The following is a 25,507-nucleotide window of genomic DNA, read 5'->3' on the forward strand; positions in this document are numbered from 1 at the left end:
CGACCCAGCTCAAAGAAGGGTTATAGCTTGCCAAAGGGACAAGCTTAATAAATGTCGGAAGTCAGGCTGAGATTCAAAGCTATAATTATATCACTGCTTGCACAGTTTGATTGACACATGTTTAAACAGTTCCATAGGTTTACATATTTTCTCCACACATTAGACTCCATGCCTTCCTAAGCAAGAGCTACCATTTCTCCTTACTCTGTATTTACATAGTTATATAAATACTGTATATATAAGTAGTATGTAGCTGTGCATACAGTTACTGCTTAAATAATATTTGTGGAATTAAATGGGAAACCTGTATTGGAAAGAAGTGAATTGGGTACAAAGGATACATATCATACTATATATTACATATTATATCATATACATGACATATATTTCTTCTTCAAAAGCAATACAAAGGTTCCATAGACCCATTATATTAAAATACAGACTTTGGTTTAAGCACTGGAGCCATTTAAATAATTCATGATAAATTAACATCTCTTTTATTCCATCCGTGCTTCTTCATAGCCTCCAGACACACTACATCATTATATCTCCCAATTAATAAAAGATTTATCAAGATGTGAACCGACTTCAGAAGGGAGGAAAATACAATAGACTTCATGATCCTCAAAGTGTTAGAAGTGGATTTAATTAAATGTCCTAGAAACTTGAGAAATCAGAACGCAACTCCAACTCCACAAAATACGAATTTCTATAAGGAGATCTTCAAGAATCTTTCTGTTTAATGTAATATAAATATAGTCAGGTATTAGTTTAAACCTTCAAAGAAATCATCTTAAGAATTTATTCCCCAGTCAACTGGAACCCCAAGGAGATAGCAGAGAATCCCTGTGGCACTGGAGGTACGAGGGGTGGGTGGCACTCAGAGAGACCTCCTCCTTGGTCAGGCATGGGATCAAGAACGTCTTCTTAGTTCTTGAGATAATTGAGAATAACGGATATGTTAACCCAGATGAGTTTGTATTGATGGCAGTTTACAATTTTCTGTGTAATGCAATGTAAGGACCTATTCATTTGTATTATTTTCACCTGTATTAAAATTACTAATTAAGACATAATGAAGTCATCCTTTATTCTCATATATGTATTATCACCACTATGTCCCCCAAAGGGTCTATGAAAGAAAAAAGCACAAGAACCAATAGTTTTCCAAACTCACTTCTGTAGGCCACTTTTTTAGCTTTTCTGATGACAAGGTGGTTTTATGTGCTTCTCTCTTTCTAGAAAAGAGCCATTCAAAGATAAGGAAAAGCCTGAGTTTTATTTGACTAATGCATTGTCTTGTGTACAAAAATGTTAGAGAGCATATTAGAATAATGTTAATCATGCTATCTAAGTGACAAAACCATGTGTCTAATTGAATGTGTTTTACTTTAAATTTCATGATTTTTTGTGGTCTCAAAATTCTAGTTGATAATGCAGAAACAAGCAAGATTTTTGATATTTTTGTGCTCCCAATGTTTAAAATCCTGAAGCTACATTTATGTCAAACTGTTCAGGTATCTTAAAACATATTACAATTTTGATAAAGATGATTGAGTCAAGCCATATCACAAGTCTTATTCTTCAAAACCTATAAAATTCAGTATTTTAATAAAAGTCAAAGGTTCACTAGTAGTAATGAGCAAGGACTAGGGACTGAATATAGAGCAAGTCTGATGCCACAAGAGTTTTTAACAGTGCTGCTAAGGAAAGAAATAAAGATTATAATATGCTCTGTGAAGTTGTGAACCCTATGTCTTCTCCTCAGAGTTAGTATTGATGAAAAAAAAAGGAATAAATACCTGAGGATTTGTAGTAGTTGCCCCACTCAATTTTTGAAGAGAAAATTTGAGGAAATGCTCTTAAGAATAGGAGTACTTCCTCCATGTAAGAACTTGTTCGTTAAGCTTCAAAAGATTGGAGACTGACGAAAATTAGGCTTGGGGTGGATTAATGATTGTGCATTGAGCATTGACTCCCCTATAGAGAATTTTATTGTTGTCAACAACCATTTGATCAATAAATATGAGAGATGCCCTCACACACACACAAAATATATATATATATACATGCACTTCCAATTGTAAAATAAATAAGTAACCGGGATGTAATGTATAGCATAAGGAATATAGTCAAAATATTGTAACAACTTGGTATGGTGATAGCTGGTACCTAGAATTATCATGTATATAAATGTTGAATCACTGTGTTGTACACCTGAAACTAAAAACTAATGTAATACTGTGTGTCAACTACCCTTCAATAAAAAAAAAAAAAAGAAAAAAAAGAATAGGAGTACTTCTTTTATATAAAATACATATAACAAAACACGTGTATTTTATTATATATGTATAATATACACATATTATATATTACACATATATAATACATATGTAACACACACATGTAATACATATTATATATGTAATTATACCTATATGCATGTAATACATATATTTGTATATATACATATATAATATAGCTCAACAGAGGTAGAAATTACTAGGATAATATACTGAATTAGGGGAATGAAGGGAGCCCACAAGAGTAGGATAGGTTCATGGTTTAGTGTTGTAAGTCATGTTTAATAATTTTGATAGGATTTTGGTAAAGATACTCCAGTCCTGATTCCCACCATAGACTATAAAAGGCCACAGTTAAGCTATCCTCTATCTTACTCCATTGCCCTCAGGATATAGGAATATGGATATAAAAAAAATTAGCCTGTAAATGCAGCTCAAAGGAAAGACAGAAACATTATCGACAATTTGGATGAGGTCAGAAGAGCATTTCCTCAGTGCATTGATCAAATAGAAGTTTCACATAGAGCTGCTCTTTAAAGAAATAACTTGACAACTGTTTTGGACTGAATGTTTGTGTCCCCCCCACCATCCAAATTCATATATTGAAATTCTAACCCCCAATGTGATGGTATTAGTAGAGTGAGGCCTTTGGGATGTTATTAGGTTATGAATGGGATTAGTACCTTCATAGAAGAGTCCCCAGAAAATTCCCTTGTGCCTTTCACCACGTAAGGATACAGAGAGAAGATGGCCATCTATGGACCAGGAAGTAGACTCCACCAGACACCAAACCTGCTAGCGCCTTGGTCTTGGACTTCCCAGCCCCAGGAAGTATGAGAAATAAACGTTTGTTGTTTAAGTCACTTAGTCTATGGTATTTGTTATAGCAGCCCAAGTAGACTAAGACAATAACTATTCAAATTCTAAAGAGAAAGGAGGAAAGTTAAAGGGGGGTGGTGTCAGAAGGAATGAAGGAAATCACAATTCAAAAAGCAAGCAAAGTGAGAACCAATTCTGAAAGAAAATATAATCCAAAGAAGAGATGCAAGCTTTCCTCAAGATGCTGTGCTACTGAACAACTTAATAGGAATAGTATGCCAAAAAACATAGAACATTTGAAACAGTGAAACACATGACAATAGATTTAAATAAAAATGGAGAATTTTGGTGCCAAAGGCCTTAGTTTAGGAGCTAAGTTTCTGAACAAACATCTTCATTCTGTTGAAATGATGAACACACGTATATGGTTATGGGTCATTTGCAGGTTTTGCAGATCAAAAAGACATTTTAGTATGAATGCAACACGCAGATATTTCCAAATTGGATAAACATCAATATCCTAACTTCCTTTTAAAAATGCTACCGACTAATGAGTTCAATCCAATCAAAGTATAAAATCAGTTTTGGAACACAATTCATTGATGCATTTTCCATATTCTTGAGAACTGTGAAGTATGCACACTTGCTATGCATACTATAAATTTAGATCATCCTTTCCACATGATAGAGAAAATTTTTTGAAAAACTTTTGTATTGTTCAAGTCCTCAAATTTTGTCTCCGTTAGAACCAATCTTGTGCCCAATCAGTTCCATCCATGTCTTCAACTATGTTTCAGTAACACTTGGGACCCCTCAGCAGAAAAATAGCTAGTGATATTTCTGTTGATGTCATTGTCACACTGACACCCTCTGAGGTCTTTCCACCATCTACTTTATTGACTTCCTAGTTTTTTGTTCATTTATCTTATTCTCCAATGTAGAGCTTCTTAACCATTGCTAACAGGTGAATCTAAAGACATTGATCATCTAAGATATAGGAAAGTCTGGGGAGATTTGAGAGTTGTCTAAAGCTTCCTGTCACCTCCGCTCTTGAGATGAGAAAATTACCAGAGACTCCTTAGAAAGGGACATCACGCATGGGCCCTGTGAGAGATGGCAAGATAAGTAACGTGGCTTCTGAGCTTGGCCAAGGAGATGTCAACCAGCCCATGACAGAAAAAGGCTTGAGGAGTTAACAATGCAGGCAAAAAGAAGCACTGAGGGGTGCGCAAAGAGGCTGGCTGGAAGTAGAGCAGGAGTGTGAATTCAGGGAAACAAAGTGGGGTAGTTTATGCTGGCTTCACTTAAATGGATGTGTCTGCCTGTGGCTGATACTCATTATTTAGTGGCATCTAAGCTAGCTGTAGAGTAACTGTCTAACACTCCAAGTGATTCGATAAAATAGAGCTTCATCATATTTTCAGAATACTTGATATAGAAAAGTTTTATAGAGTTACATACTAATTTGCATTATCACAGTAAATTTCAACATTACATTTGTCAATGAAAAAAAGGGAAGGGCTTTTAGTTTCCTAACTCTAATTTCAACTGCCATACATTCCTGAATAGTTGTAAAAGGAGTTTAAGCTTTGTATTACTTTGTTTATAGTGGTATTCAAAAGTCTGAAGAGATTACCATTGAGGAATATTTATGAGGAATTGAATGTGGCCATGTCAATCATAAAGTCTTAATATTCCATGTAAAATATTTTTCATGGAAGCAAGCCTAAGTTTCTTGTTACAAATTTTAAAAATCATGTATGTAGAAGATTTATATAAACTAAGAAATTCATATACTAATACTTTATATTTTATCACAATTATATAATACAAAGATCATAAAAAGAATACTGTTACCCCATTTATATGCCTCAAATATCCTTCAATGTGACCCTTAATACCTTCCAAATCTTCTTTTTTATGTTTCCTGTGATATGAAAAAATGATTGAGGAACAGTGTTTCAACATGCTTTCCTACTTCTAGCATATCATTGCTTTGATGCCTTTTGCATGAAATAAATTCCCCACCCTGCTCCCTTTTTTTCATGCTTAAATGCTGCTCCTCACGTGGCCCAGTGCAGAGAGGGCAACTGTCTGCTGTGTTGAACGATTAATGAGTATCCATGACATGCTGAAGGGACCTGGGATTACCATGTCACAGTCTGTTATAGCATATCTGAAATTTTAGAAATTCTACCTCGCATCTTGAAAAGAAAGTAGTTAAAACACCAGCTGACAATGTAAAATGACAAGCCTGAGTGGGATGGGGATGGCAAGATAAGTGCAGAAACTCAACCTATCACATACATAGGGGCAGACTTCCCTCCTTTTGTCTGAAGTCTTGCTTGTCCTTATTATTGATATATACATATGCCCTATGTATATCTGCATATATATATATATAATATGTATACATATAATAATATGTATAAAATTATAATTCATCTTTTGTAAAAAATGTTAATACATGAGATATAAAATATATTTGCAAACAATAATGTTATTAGAAATGGCCTCAAATACTTCTTTCTGTTAGTTATAACTGTTTATATATGTATATATTCATCTATCCACTGATGCATTTAGCTATAGATACACGTTAGACCTAAAATGAAGGGAAAAGCTAATAGAAAGGGTCTATTTTAAATCAGATTGGGACTCATCTGTAAGACAGTGTCTCTAAATAAAAGCAAGCACCAGTTTTAAAACATGGTGATTACTAACCGACTATGAAATCCTAAGACTTGCAAACTGGGAAGACTGATATGAGGTATCTGAATAACTTAAACATGGATACGTACATGACAGCCAAGTTCCTTCAGAATTATAAATGACTTTCACGTATAATTTTAGCCATCTGCTGCTCAGTTTGACCTTATCCCACTGTGTTCAATTCACTGTTGGTGCTTAAGAAATTTCACCTGTTCTGCAGGTACCATTCTGCAGCTGTTTAACTAGCAGCTACAGGGGATCGTTAAAGGGCCCATTATCTTCCTGAGGAGCATTCCAACCACTTGGAGGGAGTGGAGGTGAAAGGTTCATCACAGAGCAGGAGCGTCCTTTCTGACAAGGAGGAGGCCTCTGGGGGTTTGTGTAGGAAGGATTCCAGGACCTTTTGTGAATTGTCTTTTCAGCTTCCATCCTTCTGGCCTCTCATCATCCCACATTCTAGCCATATTCACCACTCTGAGGTGTGAGGGAGTTGGATCAGTGTTCAATAAAAGGCACACTCACGCACACAAAAACTAGTTTCACATTTCCTTATGCTTTCCCAGCTCTAGCACCAGCTCTGTTTCAAAAAATAAGATTGCTGGAGTCCAGCTCCGGCGAGTCCAGGGGTCCCTGAAGGATGAACGGCGTCGGCGATTGACAGAATGAATGAGGACACAGACACTAGCAAAAGCTGAGCCTGGCCTTTATTGTTCAAGTTCAGCAAGGTTATATATGTTTTGAGTATGCAGTTTCACAAAGATTAGATCATTTGATGCTTTCAGAAAAAATGTTTGCATAAAGGTCACTCTTTAGAGATTAGATTATTGGCGCCTTAGCAATCATTAATTTTTTGCACTTATGCTTGCTTGGCTTCCCTGGCGGTCTTGGGACAAACGTGACTTGTTGGCTCACGCCTGGTTGGCCTGGGCCCTACTTGCAGTTTCCTTATTATTGATTCTAAAATAGCCATGGTTACCATTCATTTGATTAACAAATAGAGCTAAGTCTATTTTTCTAGGTCTAGAGCATTATGTGCAGATTTAAAGAAAAACATCAAACAGTGTATCATCAACATAGTGTAGCAAGACTAAGCTGATTGCAATTGCAGGAACTGGAAACTCTGTGCTCTTGAGCAAGTGCCCAGTTTCATAGAGACGAAAGCATTGCACCTGGGGGATGAGGTCAGGGGATGATGACCACTGAATCGGAAGGCACAGGGACCCATTCGGGCCACTTCTCTTCCTGGGGGCAGAAGCAGGGGCGTGTATGTCTTAGAGCTTCCTTAAACCATTTACAGTAATATCTGTGGTAGTGATCTTTTCTCTTGGGAGAGCCTCTGTAATCATGCCAGGCCCTTTTACAGGCCATCATTCATGCTGACCTTCCTTTATTGTTCTATTATTTCCTGGGACCCAACAGGTGTAGGAGTCATGTAGAAATTCCTCACGGGGCCGAGTTGGGTGGGGAGAGGGAACTGGAACCCACTCAAACAATTCTTACTTATTATAACTTGATATTTGTTTCCAATATCTTATCTGCATCCCCCTCCTATTGTTTTTTAATAAAATGTTGAAGTAGTAGGTAAAAGTAATAAAGATTATGGTTTCTAATAGAAAGCTGTTTAACACAGTTTACTTTTTCATAAAAGATATTTAAATCTTGATGTAAAATGAAGATGGAAAGTAGAGTTTAGTGCAGTAGGAAAGCACGTGTAGACTGTCAGATCCATGCCTATAAACTGGGTATTGATCCGAGCGAGACAAGGGCAACAACAGCCTTGGGTGCAGATTTCTCTCAAAACTAGGGGGGTGAGGTTCTGAGCCTCACCTCTGTTGACCCCCTTTTGTTCACCTGACGGCCCCCGTGCGACTGTGCCTGTCTTAGGTTGTTCCTCCCTTGAGGAATCTTACCGGTGTCTGGCTAACCAGCCATCTTCCAGGGCCATACAGGGAAATGTAAAATTGGTAAGTGAGAGAGAAGCAATGTTCTTTGAAAAGGTTAGCTTTCTACTTCTTTGCAGATTTATGCCCCGTGGCTTCTATGCCCAGCAGTTGTCTTGAGGTATCTTTATCACCTGGAAGAATTAGGGGGGTCTTGCCTCTGACATTTCTCCCAAGGTATTTTAAATTTGGTTTTCTAATTTAGGTGTATAAGTGACTAATAACATTTCCAAACACCATAATAATAAGGGGAGACAGTGGGGATGCTCCTTTCAGTAATCGGCTATGCGCTTCCTTCTTTCTGGGGGTCTGGGCGGTGCCATCAGACAGGTGGTTTGGACTGGCTCCCAACATAAGATGTATTTCAGCTCTGAGAGTCTGAAATGATCCTATAGGGTGTGGTTGCTGGCAATGACAGCATGAGTGAACTCAGCACACACACACACACCACATACACACACACACCACACGCCACACAGACACACACCCCACACACACCACATGCCATCTCCCCCCCACACACCCCACACACCACATGCCACACACACACACCCACACACAACACGCCACACACACACACCACACCGCCCACACACATATAGCACATGCCACACACCCCCCCACACACACCACACACACCCTCCCTCCCACACACACCGCATGTACACACACACACCACACACACACACCACACACACCCCACACACGTATAGCATATGCCACACACACACCACACACACACATACCCCCCACGTCCCTCTCCCCCACACCACACACCCTCTCCCCCACACTCCACATACACACACAGACCACACGCACACACACACACAAATAACAAAGCCTTGAGAGATACGTGTTAAAGACAAATAATTTAAATTTTCTACAATTATAAATTTAAAACTTGTTTGAAAAATAAGGGATAAAACCAAATAAATGTGCTATGTTTTCTTTAAATTATAACTGTTCTTCGACATATCAAAATGCCCGAAAGTAAGTGTCCTCTGTGTAAGAGAGAATGAAAGACCTGTATTCACTTTAAATAAACTCAAACTTCATAATGCATGCTTCTAGATAGTTCTGGTAGTATTTATTAGTTGAAACTTTTACAATAGCTCCCATAAAATTTTGGTAAAATCTCCATTTTCCTCATTAAACTGGTTTAGTGATTACATAGTTCTTATTAGAGTTTTAAACCTAAGGTCTCATTTTATGTTATCCTGGTCAGCAATACCAATTCACTACCAATAAAAACAAAACAAAAGCAGGTACATAAAAAAAAATAAAACCCTATTTTAAAGAAATCCAGTCATCAAAATGCTTGTAACCTCACAGATTCTTACCAGAATCAGGACATTAGCTTTTAGGATATGACTAGATTTTCAGCTCTTATCTGAGTGACCCTGGACAAGTTATATAATGTCTCTGGTTGTCATTTTCTTTATTTATAAAATAGAAGATAATTATATCAACCCTATAAGATCATTGTGATTTTTAAAAATGAGATAATGCATGTAAAAGGTTTAGCAGAGTATCAATATAAATGTCATTACTATTTCTTATTGTAACTTCCAGGGTAAAATCTTTCTCACAGCTTGGGGCAAATTACCTTTGAAACTGCATCAGTCAAAGGAAGAAATAAAGTGGGAGAAAACCGTTTATTGCTTACAAGCAGTGGCCCACTTCGGCTCACCCGTGTGTGTCTCTCACCACTGAGCTGCAAAAAGGGGCCCCACCAGACTTCTCTGGTCCAGTTATACCCTTGCTCCCCCTGTTAATATGGAGATGGACTACCTCTCTCCACCCCTTGGCAACGCCTATTGATATGGAGATACACTAAGGCCAGGTGAGAGATTCTGGAAATAATATCGTTTTATCTACACTAATATTCTCAGTAGTAATTGTTATTAATATCTGTCTGGGAATTAGATTTTATTTCTCTAGATATCTACATAATATCAGTTACAGGAAGTCCATATTTATTTTCAAAGAGATTGTGGCATGCATTATAAAGTTAATCTTTAAGGTGCTTATAATACTTGGAGTGATGGCATATTAATGGGATAACATTTGGGGAAAAATATTTGTCAATCATAAAGTGTGTGTGCATTTAATAGCAGTAGTATTGTTATTTTGATGACTAGAAATTATACTACAGGTATAATGAAACTTCCATATACTTCGTTATTAGCTTTGATATTTTCTAACCCTCCTGTCACCCACCTTAGAAATTTCTTCTACCCTATATTACCCTTAAAGTAGTGATCTGCCAGTTAGGATTTGAAGATAGGTCTGATTTATGCAGTCCTTCTGATAAAAAAATTTTCTTGAAGGTACACTGAAATGTACAGAAATTCTACTTTTTAAAAAGACAATTCCCCAGACCTATTCCTTTACCCCTTTAAACAGTAGTTATTGTCAATGACTGAGGCTATTTTTTTAGAATAAAAGAACATGCTGGTTTCTGAACTGTTATATATGGCTATAAGAGTGACAATTTTATTCTTGAATACTTTTCCAGGTTCCTCTGTATGTCTGCTGACAAAGCTACTAATTCTAAGAAAAGCAGAGGTAGAAAAAAGTAAAACACAGAGAAAAAAAATATCATCCACAATTTTACAATCAAAGGATAACCACTGTTTATATATTAGTAAGTCCCTCTCCTTGGTCATATATTTTGTCTTTGTTTTCACAGTTGTGTTCATATTGTAAGTACAGTTCTTGTCGCCATTATTTTACCTAAATTATAAGAGCCATTACCCATGATCCTTTGGACTCGGTGTTCTTTAAACCAAGAGCAGGAAGAGGCCTAGAGCAGGCATCTTGAGAAACTTAACTCATCCATTGAGAAACTTAACTCATCCAGGAGTTTCTAGCCAGAAATTAAAGGGGAATTTGTAAGTGTCCCTTGTGTGTAAGAGAATTGCTCTCTTAAAGACTTTCACTGTCAGAACCTACAATCTTAAAGAGACCTTATAAATAAATTTTTTTTTGAATTCTTCAAGCATGAATTTTTATTAACTTAATAGAAATTCATAGTATATAGGTCAAATTTTTAAAAAGACATTACTTTTTAGAACAGACAGGACCACAGAAAAATTGAGAGGAAGGCACAGAGATTTCCACATACTCTCTACTGCCATAGATGCCTAGCCTCCCCCATTATCAACATACCCATCAGAGTGGTACATTTATTACAATTGACCAACACATGTTGACACATTATTATCACCCAAAGTCATTAGGTTATATTAGTGTTCAAGCTTGATATTGTGCATTTTGTGGGTTTGGACAAATGTATAATGGCATGTATCCACCATTATAGTATTATACAGAGTATTTTCACTGCCGTAAAAACCCTCTATGCTTCACCTATGCATCTCTCCCTTCCAACTCCTGGCAACTTTTGATCTTTTCAATGCCTTCATAATTTTGCCTTACTAGAATGTCATATATTTGAGCTCATACAGTATATAACTTTTTCTTCTTGGTTTCTCTCAGTTAATAATATGAATTTAGGTTTCTTCTGTGATTTTATATGACTTGACAGCTCATTTCCTTTTAGCCTATTCCATTGTCTGGATATATTACAATTTATTCTTCTACCTATTGAAACACACTGTAATTACTCCCAAGTTTTGGCAATTGCAAATAAAGCTGCTATAAACATCTGTGTGCAGACTTTTGTGTGGTCATGAGTTTTCAACTCCTTTGGATAAAATCAAGTGTGATTGCTGGATCTTATGATAAAAATCTATGTAGTTTATAAGAAATTGCCAAAATGTCTTTTAAAGTGGCTGCACCATTTTTCATTCCCTCCAGTGATGAGTGAGAGTTTCTTTTGCTCCATATTATTGCCAGAATTTGGTATTTTTCATGCTTTGGATTTGGGCCATTTTAAGAAGTATATGAAAGAATCTTGCTTAATTTGCATTTCTCTGATGACATATTTTATGGGGCATCATTTCAAAGGCTTATTTGCTATCCATATTTCTTTGATGAGGTGTCCGTTAAGGTCTTTGGCCCATTTTTATATCAGGTTCTTTGCTTTTTTCATTATAGAATTGTAAGGGTTCTTTGTATATTCTGGATAACAGTCGTTTATCAGATATGTCTTTTTCAAGTATTTTCTCCCAGTCTGTGACTTGTCTTTGTAAGTCTTTTGACATTGTCTTTCACAAAAGATTTTAATTTTAATGAAATCTGACTGGCCAGTTATTTCTTTCATGGATCATACTTTTGGTGTTTTATCTAAAACAGCCATTGCTATACTCAAGGTCATCTAGATTTTCTCCTGTAGTATCTTCTAGGAATTTTATAGTTTGCATTTTACATTAGATCTATTATCCATTTTGAGTTAATTTTGACAAAGGATGTAGTGTCTATGTCTAGGTTAAGTTTTTGCATGTGTATGTCCAGTTGTTCGTGCACCATTTAATAATAAGACTATTTTTTCTCCATTATATTGGCTTTACAACTTTACTGAAGATCAGTTGACCTTACTAAGTAGCTCCATTTCTTGTCACTCTATCCTGTTCAAAAGGTCTGTTTTCTGTTGTTTTGCCAGTACGACCCTGCTTTGAAGACTATAGCCTTATAGTAAGTCTTGAAATTGGGTAGTATCAGACCTCCTTTTATATTCTCCTCCTTTGCTCTTCTTTAATATTATTTTGGCTGTTCTGGTTCTTTTGCCTTTCCATCTAAACTTTAGAGTTAGTTTGTAAGTATCCAAAAAATAACCTTCTGGGGTTCCATTTGGGGTTGCTTTGAATCTATAGATCAAGTTGGGAACAACTGACATCCTGACATCATATGGTCTTCCTATGCATGAACATAGTATATTTTCTCCACTTATTTAGTTCTTTGATTTCTTTCATCAGAGTTTTGTAGTTTCCTCATATAGATATTGTATATATTTTGTTAGATTTATACAAGTATTTCAATTTTTGGGTGCTAATGTAACTGGTATTGTGTTTTAAATTTCAAATTTCATTTGCTCTTTGCTGGTATATAGGAACATGATTGGCTTTTGTATATTCATCTTGTGTCCTGCAGACTTGGTATAGTCATTTGTTATTTGCAGGAGTTTTTGGTTGATTCTTTCAGACTTTTTACATAAATAATAATGTCATCTATGAACAAAGAGTTTTATTTCTTCATTCTCAACCTTTATACTTTTATTTCCTTTTCTTTTGTCTTGAAAGAATTAGCAAGGACTTCCAGTATGAATGTTGAAAAGAAGTAGTGACAAGGGATATCCTTACCTTATTCCTGATCATAGTGGGAAAGCTTCAAATTTCTTACCATTAAATGTTATGTTAGTTGTAGGTTTCCTTCAGTCTTTCTTATGTTGAGAATGTTTTCTTCTATTGTTAGTTTACTGAGAATTTTTACCATACATGGGTGTTAGATTTTGTCAGATGCTTTTTCTGCATCTATTGATATGATCATATGATTTTTCTTTTTTAGCTTATTGACATAAATGATTATGCTAACTGATTTTTTTTATCTTGATTGTTCTTTATTTAATTTCCTATAATTTTACCGTATTTACAACATGTATTGAAAAATGCCATTAATGATCATTACACACATATTCAGTTCTCTTAAAATGAAAATGTATGCCTTACATTTTGTATTTTTAAATTTATTATCCAATACTGATCTAGTATATCATGAAAAAAAGATACCAAAAAATTATCCCAGTTCCAAAATCAAACAAGAGGTCAAATTTCAAATCTCAGCCTCTTCAATCCTCTTTTCTGTAAATTGAGAATAATCTGGCATTGCTGTGAAAAGTCAAAGTATCTATCAAAATACTTGACACACAGATGCTCAATGTTTCTTCTGGGTAAATCACATAAGTCATATACACATTTAACTCTCACATATGTGAATACATAAATCTCTCTCTCTCTCTCTCTATATATATATATATATATACACACACACACACATATACCCCTATGATTAAAGTATGAAATTTATGGTTTTCCAAATAGCCTTGGAAACATTAATATACGTTAACCAAGTGATTCATTAAAATATATTAAGCTTCCAAATCAAATCTGTCAAGGTACTTGGGTAAAAGACATAGCAGACATTTTTTTTTTTTTTTTACATGGTGAACAAGTTCTTACATAGTGAATAAGTTCTTACATGGTGAACAGTACAAGGGCAGTCATCACAGAAACTTTCGGTTTTGATCATGCATCATGAACTATAAACAATCAGGTCAAATATGAATATTCGTTTGATTTTTATACTTGATTTATATGTGAATCCCACATTTCTCCCTTATTAATATTATTATTATTTTTTTTAATAAAATGCTGAAGTGGTAGGTAGATACAAGATAAAGGTAGAAAACATAGTTTAGTGTTGTAAGAGAGCAAATGTAGATGATCAGGTGTGTGCCTGTAGACTAAGTGTTAATCCAAGCTAGACAAGGGCAACAAAACATCCACGGATGCAGAAGATTTCTCTCAAAACAGGGGGGGTGAGGTTCTAAGCCTCGCCTCTGTTGATCCCCAATTTCTCACCTGATGGGCCCTCTGCAACTGTGCCTGTCTTAGGTTGTTCCTCCCTTGAGGAATCTTACCCATCTCTGGCTAACCAGTCATCTTCCAGGGCCATACAGGGAAATGTAAAGTTGGTAAGTGAGAGAGAAGCAATATTGTTTGAAAAGGTTAGCTTTTCACTTCTTTGCAGATTTATGCTCTGTGGCTTCTATGCTCAGCATTTGTCTTGAGGTATTTTTACCACTTGGAAGAATTATGATACTCAGTAAATTCGATATGAGGCATGAATTCTATTTAAGGGTTGTAATTAGGAAGGAAGAAGAAAAGCTATAGAAGTAGCAGGCGGAAGAAAACATGGGAAGATTGATTATTTCTTTGACATATCTTCTTGTAGAGTAACTTCAGCATGTATAGGTTCTAAACTACTAATTAAATTGCGCACACACATTAACATAATAGGAATACAGTTACATAACCAAAGCAGACCTGTAATTACCAGCCATCTCCAGTGAAACCAAGAAAACCAGTTAGGCATCCTAGGCATTTGTGAAAATTTGTCTATGATATGATGGATATTATCCAACTGAACTTGAACAGTCTGAGAGAAATCAGACAAGTTAAAACAACCCATTCCTGGGGACTGTTCTCATCCCATATGTTCTTTTAACAGTAGATAGTCTGTAGTTGTAAGATTTTGGAGTGCTACAACTTGCACTTCTCCTAATTCTTGGTTGAGTTCCGACAGTATAGATATAGTCAAATTTGTTGTTTTACTGTATGCACAGGCCAGCTTAGATATCTCCTTCTTCATTCCCATGGCAAGTCCAGGAACCAGTGGGATGAATGCAGCTACAACTGTAGCAGCACCTGGATCTTTTTTGAGGTTTTTTGATGATCATCTTCTGGTATGACTCTTCCAGAGAGTGCTGATATTGGAAGTTCTTCTTCATATTGTATCTTAGTTCATTTTCTGGGTAGCCCAATTAGGCTTTGATCCTCTATATAAACACAAACAGACCCTTTGCCCACACTTTGATATGCCCTTTATACCATTGTGTAGAACTCATTGGAGGTCACCACACAGGAACCCTTTCACCAGGTGCTGGGCTCTCACACATGTGGATGTAGTCTGGCTGTTGTCCTGTGTCTTCTGGTCTCTCTTTTAGGATTAGTTGTATTTGTTGTATTTTCAAAAATATATATGTTTTTGGGAGGAGATTTCCACTGTCCTACTCATGCCGCCATTTTGGCTCCACCCCTATAAATAAATTTATATATGTCTCTCATTTCACTCCTGTAGTTAAAGACCAGAACAGTCAGATCACCAGCCAGTAACTCACTGTGTCTAGCTGGTGAGATCCAGAGAAAAGCCCACAGCCTATGAGACTGAGTCAGTGCTTCTGCCATTCAGGCCCACCCCTCGTGTCTGAGAATTCTAAAACAAGAATGCAAATGATGGCCCCGGGCCCAGAGCCTGCCCCTTTTCTCCTCTCACCAGATGCCTCCTTGACATGAGCATGTGAACATGTGTATGGACAATCAGTCTGCATGTCCAAGCTCATTCCAAATTTGGGACTTAGAGGTGTGCATAATGCTACAAGGTTGGCTCTCAGAAGCCAGATCTGATGGAGAGGGTGACTTCAGCAGGCCTTGAGAGCATCTGGAGACATTTGAATAGAGAGTTCTGGGCTCCCTGACATGAGGAGGGTAGTCCTAGGAGGACGTGAACTCTATTAGGCATATCCTCTTGGCTCCTTGTTTTAGCTGGACTCTGAGAGGATTTCAGAGTTGAGCCCAGAAGCACTGGGAAGGTGTGCAGAAAGAGAAAGGGAAGAGAAGAAACCAATAAAGGGCAGGTTAATGAGCAGTTAACCATGTGGACATCCAGGGTTCAACCCCAGCATGAATGCTCTAAGAGACTGTGTGGCATGCATCTCGTGACTATCCCACTGTGGGGCAAGGAGCCGGGGGGATTTACCACCAACTGTCATGTGTCACTGGGTGAAGGTCACTCTTGGGGCTCTAATCTCTGGCACTTCTGGCCTCCCCTTGAAAAGGCTAAGAAAGTGCTGTACAAGATTAGAGGCCGTAAAGTGTGGTGGCCAGGAGAGGGTCTCAGGTTGCTGGGCTGTAAGGCCTATACCAGGTCTTCCTCTTCATAGTAAGTGCTAAGTAAATATATCCACCCTCTAACATTACAATAGCATTAATATACCTTAAATCACCATATCATTTACATTTAGAGAGTGAAACATATCTATCATTGCCTTATACATTAAGACATCTTAGTTACTTTAAAAGCACCATTCATTCAAGAAATAGGGAGATCAAAACCAAGGAAATCTCAGGTTTGTTTCTGTGACCTGCCAATTGTATTCCAGATGGATCTTTTGTGTAGTGCTATGAATTCAGTCATGGAGCAATACATTTTATCTTTCATCTGGACATTTAACCATCTTACGTCATTTAGCACTTATACTTGCTTGTATCAAAAATTATTCAGTTCTCTCAAGCATTATAGTCTAAGAACATCTATTTGTTGCTCAAAAGCTATTTAACTCAAGCCTAATTAAAAATTCTGAAGCAAATATTCAGAACTTCCAAATGCTGCTTCTTCTACAAGCACTTGCACATTCATGTAAGTATACATTACTCACATTTTAAAGACTCTATTTTGCCGCATTTTAATCAAGTCCTTTTTCAGAGATATAAACAGTGCATTGTGATGGTAAAAGCTTCCTGAGTTGGTGATCTTTGCATTTGCCCTTCATAAAAGCAAATTTCATTTCACATGAGCAGATGGATGGAAATGGACCAAACTAGAGTCGGTGAAGGACCGGGATGATTTCAGCAGATGACTGACTCCTGCTAATCACGAGCATGGGACTTGGTGCCAAGAAGAATAAAGACTCCAGGTTTCTTTAAAATGCAATGCCATTTGCCACTTTGAGGTGGGGACTCCAACTCAGCTCCCAGAAGGGTAGGTTTCTCAAACTTAATGAATTTCATTCCTACTACAATCCTTTGGGAAGAAAGAGCTAATCTTCCATGCTGATTACTCCCCCAAACAGTTTGTTGCAACAACATGACATTAAATCTAGTTTGAGATTGTTAGGAGACTTACAAGCCACATTTAGAGGTACTAGCTTTGATTTTTTTGGAAAGCAGCTGTTTTCAGTTATGTATTTTAAGTATAGTATATCAAAGTTCACATGTATTTCTATGTAAGAAATCAAAACATCGTTCTTCTCATTAAAATCCACTTTTAGATGTCCTACAACTGTAAACAGGCATTTCATGGGAAATAAGATGATGTGCATTCACAAATCCATTCACAATCCAGCCTCAGCTTTTGCCAGACACAGAAACCCTCCTACCCATCCCTGCCTCCCCTTTGGCCCCAGCCATCTCCTGAAGAGCTTGGAAGTCAGACTGCCTTGGAGTCTGGTCCCACCAACTGTGTGATCTTACACATGTGCTTCGCACTCTCTGAGGTTCATTTTTCTTGTCTGTAAACTGGGGATGGTAGAACCTTACTCGGGGCTGCTTATAAGCATTGAACAGTAAGATGTCAGCAAATTGCCTGGTCAGGCAATCAGTGCATTGAAGAGGTTCAATAAATACCAGCCTCATACCTTTCTTACTTTTCCTTAAATAAACTGCATTTGTAAACTGTATCCCTTCCTATCCAAATCATTCCTATTCAAACTCCAGCTCTTTACAGCCCTCTACTAACACTCAACCTTGGAAGAAATAATATCCATGGAGCATGAGAGCACTTCCATGTGTCAGGCACTGTGCTCACCAGCATTATCACATTTAATCCTCCCCCAAACCTAATGGCATAGTAGAATAATCATCTGTGCTTTTCAGATAAGGAAGTGAAGTTTATCCAGCTAGTAAATAACAGAGCTGAAGTGTAAACCTTGGCTGTCACTCACCTTCTTTTCTAAAAATTCATAGTTTTAATTATACAGCATTCATTGGAGAACAATTTTATAGTGTTGGATTGCCATTCATATTTGCCTCAAATAGTCTTACACTATTATAAAAATCTCTTATTCAACTTTTTATGTTTATACTATCTTCATGATTAGGCTTCTCAAGAACAAAGAAAGTCAGTATCTTCCCGCCTTCCATTCACTGGATAAAGGCATATTGGGTTCCTACAGGATGGAATAATGCTCAGAGGGGGTGGTCCAGGAACAAGTGACACAGCTCCCTCCCTGCCTTCAAATAGTTCATAGTCAAGTGGGAACAATATTTACACATTAATAATAATACCATACAGAAGATGCAATGACAGAAATACATCAGGATACTAGTGGAGACCAAGAGGCAGTTGTGCCAAAGTAGGGAGGCTTCTCAAGAATCTTTCTCAGAGGAGGCAATAGATGAACTGAGTCTTAAAGGAATATACAAATTTATAGGAAAGTAGGTAAAAGGTGGCAGAGAAGTTAGAGGGTTTCAAGTGGAACATAAAGGAGAAAAATCCCAACAGGGAAAAATGGTGTATTAATCTGAGAGCCAAAAACTGGCTTATTGCTGAGCACAAAGAAAACAAGATGTCAACACAAATGGACTTATATGTTTATTTAGCTGCTTAGATTTTATCCTTGAAGGCCTTATTTTTCCCCTTTGATCTAAAAAGAATTGTATAATATTTTGCACAATAGTTTTGCCTCATTTTAAAACATTTTTGTCTTTTTTCAAGTGACTTAAAATATTTATTGTAAAATGTGTTATACATGTGAAGATACATAAAATATATGCATCCTATTAATAGAATATATAAAATTAACAACTGCATATGGCCAGTTTAAGAAATTTAACGCCACTAGTCTCTTACTGGGGATTGTCAGCTCCTCCCTGATCACAGCCCTCTCCTGCCCTGCACAAATAATCACTTCCCTGAAATCCGTGTACTTCGTAGCCATGGATGCTTCACCAAAGAATTATCATCAGAAAATCACACCTATGTACACAGCCCCAGATAATTACACCTAGAAAATATATTGCACATTGCCCTATTTATAAATGGTACACACATAAAAGATAAATAGGATACCAGTATTTAGATTTCTCAGTGAGTTACCTACTTCTTTTAATACTATTTTTCTTTGAAATTTATCCATGATGATTTATGTTTTTGTAATTCACTTGGACTGAGGTATGATCCTCTGTAGAATAATTAATTACACCAAAATTTATCTGTTCTATTAATGATAGCTATTTGTATTCCTTTTATTTGTTGACTGCTATCATGAACATTCCTATACATTTCCTAAGGCACCTGTGCAAGAGTTCTTTTTTTTTACAGTATATGAGTAAGAATGGCATGAACACTGCCAGCAATGAGACTTCCTATTGTTCCAAATCTTGCCAAAAGAGGATTGTATCCAGATTTCTACTGCAGTCAAGTCTAGTTAGTCTACTTGAGTTGATCTGAGCCTAGTTAAGTCCATTCTAGTCTATGTTGCCTATCAACCAATTGTGAAATATCTCATTAGGACTTCAATGTGCATCTCCTAAACAAGAAATTATGTTGAGCATCTTTGCATGTACTGACAGGCTATTTGTATTTTCTCTTCATATCAATGTTCATTTTTCTATGGGCTTTCTTGCCATTTTTGCATTGCTCTATAGAATGCAAATCTGATCATTGTTATATGTAGCAAAATGTCTCATACTAGTTTGTGACTTACGTTTTTGCTCTTTTGTGTTGTCTTTGACATAAACAATGTCTTAATTTTAATGCAATAATTTTTATTAGGCTCTCACTTAATGGATAGAATTTTTATGCCTTATTTAATAAACAACTTCTTACCTCAGGATAACAATTTTTTTTGTTTCCATTCTGTCTTTTAAAAGTTCTATTGATGTATTTTACTTGAAGTGTTTAATCCAGCTATAAACTTATTTGGGGGTATGGAGACAGAGAGATACCCAATTTAAATATTTTTCCATACAGATATCCAAGAGTCCTACTATTATTTATTTTATATTCATCCTTTGTCAACTGATCTGCAGTAGCCTCTTTGTCAGAATTCAAGTTTCCATACGTGCTACAGTGAGAGTTTATGTTCTTCCTTTTGTTCCATTGAACTGTCTGTCCAGGCTCTAATATGCTGCTGTCTTAACTTTTACAGCTTCGTATTAACTTTTGATAACGGGTAAATGTTCTAACTTGTTCTTGTGCAGAAATGCTGTGTCTATTTTTAACCTGCTGTTATTTATCTCCTCAAAAGAAAAAAAAAGTGCTGCATCATTACATCTTTTTATATCTTTTGTTAGTTTTATTTGCAATTTGGGTTTTGCTTCTAGAGTAAATATGTTCTTTTGTACATTTTATAGAAATGCAATTGATTTTTTTATGATGATGTTTTAATTCAATAACTTTGATAATTTTTTTTGTTAATTCTAATAATCATATACATATTTTTTGGTTAACAGTATCATTGTCAAGTAATGACAATTTTCCATCATTCCTTATTATTTTTTCTTACCGTACTACATTAACAATAGATTTCCAATATAGTATTGAGCAAGAATGGGAGTCACAGGCTAGTCTTATTTCTGATTCCGAAGGGACGTTTTGCAAGTTTTATCATCAAGTATAATATATGTTAAGGATTTTCAAATGCCTCCTATGAAATGAGGAAGTTCCCCTTCACTCTTAGTTTGAAGTGTTTTTTATCATTATATATATATATATACACACACACCACACTTACTGATTTTTATGCTACTTTCAAAAGCATCATTTTTTTCTCCTTTATTCTTTAAATATGGTGAATTAAACTAGTAGATTCTCTAATATTAAAGCAAACTTCTACTCCAAGAATAAACAAAAATTGGTCAAGTTAAATGACTTTTTGTACAGATTCCTGGGTTTAGTTTGGTCTTTCCTTACTTGCAGTGTTTTTGTTAGGTTTTGGCTTTAAGGTTATGCTAGCCACTGAAAATGAATTTTGGAATATTTTCTCTTTTTTGATTCTTTGGAAAAGGCTAAGCTGAAATTTTCTGTTACTTGCACATTACAAAGAACTCATATCTAAAGTCAACTGAATATGGTGTTTTTTCTTTAGGGCAAATTTTTAGTTACTAACTTTTGGCTCTTTTAAGCCCCATTTGGGTGATAATTTTCAGTTTTAATTTTATTGATTTCCTCTATCCTTTATTAATTACTTCTATTTCTAGCTTTATTATGGCTTATGTTTTCTGCCTTCTTACGATGAATTTCTGGCTCATTACACTGAAACTTCAGATTTCTAATATAAGAAAGGTCAATGTATTTACCTCTTAACATAGCATTAGCTTTTATCTTACACATTTTGAAGTAGAATATTTTTATTTTCTTCCTTGATCTAAAATTAATTTTAAGTCTTTTAAAGTCCCAAATTATGAAGGACATTCCTGGTCCTGTTTTTGTTACTGATTTTTAACTTGTTTGCATTGTGATTAGAAAATGTAGTTTGCATAATATTAAATCTTTGAAATTTGTTGAGACTAGCTTTTTGGGCTAGATTGTTGTCATTTCTACACATGTTAGATATGTCCCTGTAAATAAGATGTGTTTTCCAAATGTGAAGTGTAGTATTCATTATGTGTCCATCAGATCAAATTTGTTAATTATACTCTTTATATTATATATAAGCTTTTGAATTTTTTGTTTGTTTCTTTGATCTAAGAAGCATGGGAAGTGTGTTAAGATCTCCTCTTATGGTATAAATATTTAAATTTGTCTTGTATTCAATCAATATTATATATAGATATAATACATATGTTTATGTATAAACATACTTTCAACTTTATATATTTTGAGGTTGTATTATGAGGTACATATAATTTTACAATTTTATATCTTCCTTGTTAACATTTTATTATTAACTAGTGAGAATCTTATCTCTAGAAAACTTTCTTCAAGTTTTACCTTATCTAATGTTAATAATACTTCATCAGTATCGTTCTGGTTATTATTTGCCTGGTGTGTGCATGTCTGTGTTCCCATTTGTTTTGATTATTTATATTTTTAAATTTACTTTTAACATTTCTGATCAATTTAACTCATTATATTAGTAAAATAAAGAATAAATCATGTGAGGATATCAACAGATTCAGAAAAAGTCTTTGGGAAAATTTGATACAAATTTACAACTAACAAATATATTTGCAAACTAGAAATAGAAGGGAATTTTCTTATTGTGATGGCAAGTAGCAACAAGGCCATCCTCAAATAGCATGCTTAATGGCAAAATGTCAAAGCTTCCACTCTGAGACTGAGTAAGAAAATCAAACCTACTATAAGTATTTTTAATCAGTATTGTACAGGAAGGCCTAGCCAGTGCAGAAGACTATAAGAAGAAATAAATTATGTAAATTTAAGAATGTAAAACATATAATATTCAGATGGTATGATTTAAAAGCGATCCAAAATATCTACAAATAAATTATGAGAAGTAATAAGGAAATATAGCAATATGGCTGGATGTAAAGTCAATATATAAAAATCAATTGAATTTCTCTATAGCAACAACAAAGGGAAAATGAAACTTAAAAATTGATACTGTTTATAATACCATACAAAATTTAAATACCAAGGGATAAATCTACAAAGATGTGCAGAACCTCTAGGCAGAAATCAATAAACTATTATTGAGATAAATTAAAGAAGTTCTAAACAAATGGAGGACAATGCAATGACCATGTATCAGAAGATTTAATATTTAAGGATTTACCAATACTTTCCAAACCTCATCTGTTGATTTAATATAATTTCAGTGAAAATCAAAGCAAGTTCATTTTTTTCTTCCTTTATAAAGTTGAGTAGTTGATTATAAAATGTATCTGGAAATGCAAATAGCCACGGAGAACTAGGACACTAGCAGAAGTATAAGTTGGGCTTGATCTATCAGAATGTGGATATATCATAAAGATAAAATTATGTAAGGAGTTATAAGAAACTGATAAGAAAATTAGAAAATGAGCAAGAGATCTAACAAATACTTCACAAACAGGTTATCCAAATGTCAGTTAAATGAAAATGTGTGCAAACTCTCATTCAGGAAAGACAAATGAGATAACATTACACATAAAGCAGAATGGCAAAATCCTAAAACTAGGGACCATTTCAGATGTGGGAGAGAATATGGAGTAACAGAAATTCTTACACAATTCTGGAATACAAATCCATTCAACCTCTTCAGAAAAATAAATGACAAAATAACAAAACCACTAACAACAAAAGAAATTTGATTATCAAATGTGGAGATCAGCACATCCTATAACTCACCAATATTAAGTAGAAGTGAATACATATTTCTACAAAGATGCTACTAAAATGTTCAAGGCAGAATTATTTATAATATTCTAAACATAGAAAAAAACTAAAGGCTGATGAATAGTAGAATGGGTAAGTTATGATATAGTCATACAATCAATCTATATTCAAATATGTATATATAATATAAAATGAATCAGGCTAAATTAAACTATAGTGTTTAGGTGATAGTTCTAAACACAAGCAAGGGAATGGATACCATAATAGAATATTGTTTCTGTTTTGTTTTGTTTTTGAGAGAATGGAAGTGCTATGATTTAGAAAGGGCAAGTGATCGGCTTTAAATAGCCAAGACTGTTCTTTTCCTTGACCTGGCTGATTACATGGGTTTGTGATTTACATGGGTCTGTGATTTTTAATAAATGTTGAAACATCACATTTATGTTTTATATATTTTCTCTGTATGTTAGCCAGAAAACATTTTTTTTTCCTACACACAAAGCCACTAAAGTTGTTTAGAAAAAAAATATGCCTAGAAGGGAGATCATCTATATTCCTTTTATTTTCTAATAAGGTTTCCATAGCAAGTAAGTAGCACTGGAATAGAGTCTATTAAATTCACTTAGAGTATTGGCTTTCCTGGCTAACTGCCATCAATCTCATAAAAAGAAGTCCTTCAGACTGACAGAGTGATGTCACAAGCCATCTTTGTCAAAACAGAAGATCTCTAGACCAGAAACAACACCTCTGAGGCTGTATTAATTGAAGGTGCTGAGGGTAGAGTGCCACTTGTCAGCAAGACTCTTGAGAATTCTTTCAGAAGAGTGGAGCCACTTCAAAGCACCCAGCACCCACCACTGCTAATCTGGGGTTAACTAACTCCACCGATTATCCCCTAAAAGGCAATGAACTCAACTGCTCTAAGATTGGAGGTAGTGAACTGTGCAACTTCCCCAGCCCCTTTCATTTCTTGTTTGTTTTTCTAACAAAAATCTGACAGCACTAAGTTAGCTTAGAGTTTTCATTTATGTTGAGTATTCTGTAAATTAGAATTGGCCCCTTATATCCAGACCATTCTAATTTTGGAATTCCCATGTGCTCTCTGTAAACAATTTGCCACTGGGTGACACTGACCACCTACTTCAGTATTCCATCTGCCAAACCAACTTCTTCAGTGAGTACCTGAAGAGCATTTCAAAATTACTACATCTAAACATAAACTTCTAATATTCAACTTTCCCTCTTCAACCTTCCTCCTCTCAAGGTCTTCTCCTTTCCAAGAAGGGGTAACTATCCTTCCAGTTACTAAGTCTAAACTCTGGAATCGTTGATTGTTCTATCTCAAACCCAATATCTGATTTATCAACAAATCCAGTACACTCTCCCCCTTCAGTACAGATCCAGAGTCTGACTTCAGTGCATTTACTGTACTGCTGAGGTCTTTGTGCAGGTCCTCGTCATGCCACCTTTGGATCCTTGCAATAGCATCCTACCTGGTCTTTTCCAGCTCCCCATGACAACTCCTGGTTTTACTCAAAAATAATAATAATAATAATAATAATCAGCCATAAAACCGATTTGGTCATCCCAGTGCTCAAATCTTTCCAAGGGCTTTCCATTTCATTCACTACCATATTCCTTACCATAGCCTACAAGGACCTACCTGATCTAGGTCCCTATAATTTCTTTGATCTAATATTCTATCACTGTTCTGCCTGCTCAGTTCTGCTCCCAGCCACATAGACCTCTTATTCTTGAATTTGGGTTTTCTCTGGATGGAAAACTCCTCTCCAGAAAGCCACAAAGCTTGCTTTCTCACTTTAATCTCTACCTTAATGCTACTTGCTACTGAGGCTTTCCTTGGTAGCCTGTTTAGATATTCAACCATTTGTCCTGATGCTTCCTATACTCTTCTCCACATTTTTTTTTTCTCCT

The 25,507-nt window shown here is 35.6% G+C and overlaps 1 protein-coding gene across 4 annotated transcripts in view; it reads right to left on the reverse strand.

Annotated features, from left to right (window-relative positions):
* NRG3 (neuregulin 3) overlaps positions 1-25,507 on the reverse strand; it is a 1,067,441-nt gene that overhangs the window by 82,304 nt on the left and 959,630 nt on the right. The window lies entirely within an intron of this gene.

Source organism: Manis pentadactyla, chromosome 8 (genome assembly GCF_030020395.1).
Source record: "Manis pentadactyla isolate mManPen7 chromosome 8, mManPen7.hap1, whole genome shotgun sequence".
In the NCBI taxonomy this organism is placed as follows: Eukaryota; Metazoa; Chordata; class Mammalia; order Pholidota; family Manidae; genus Manis; species Manis pentadactyla.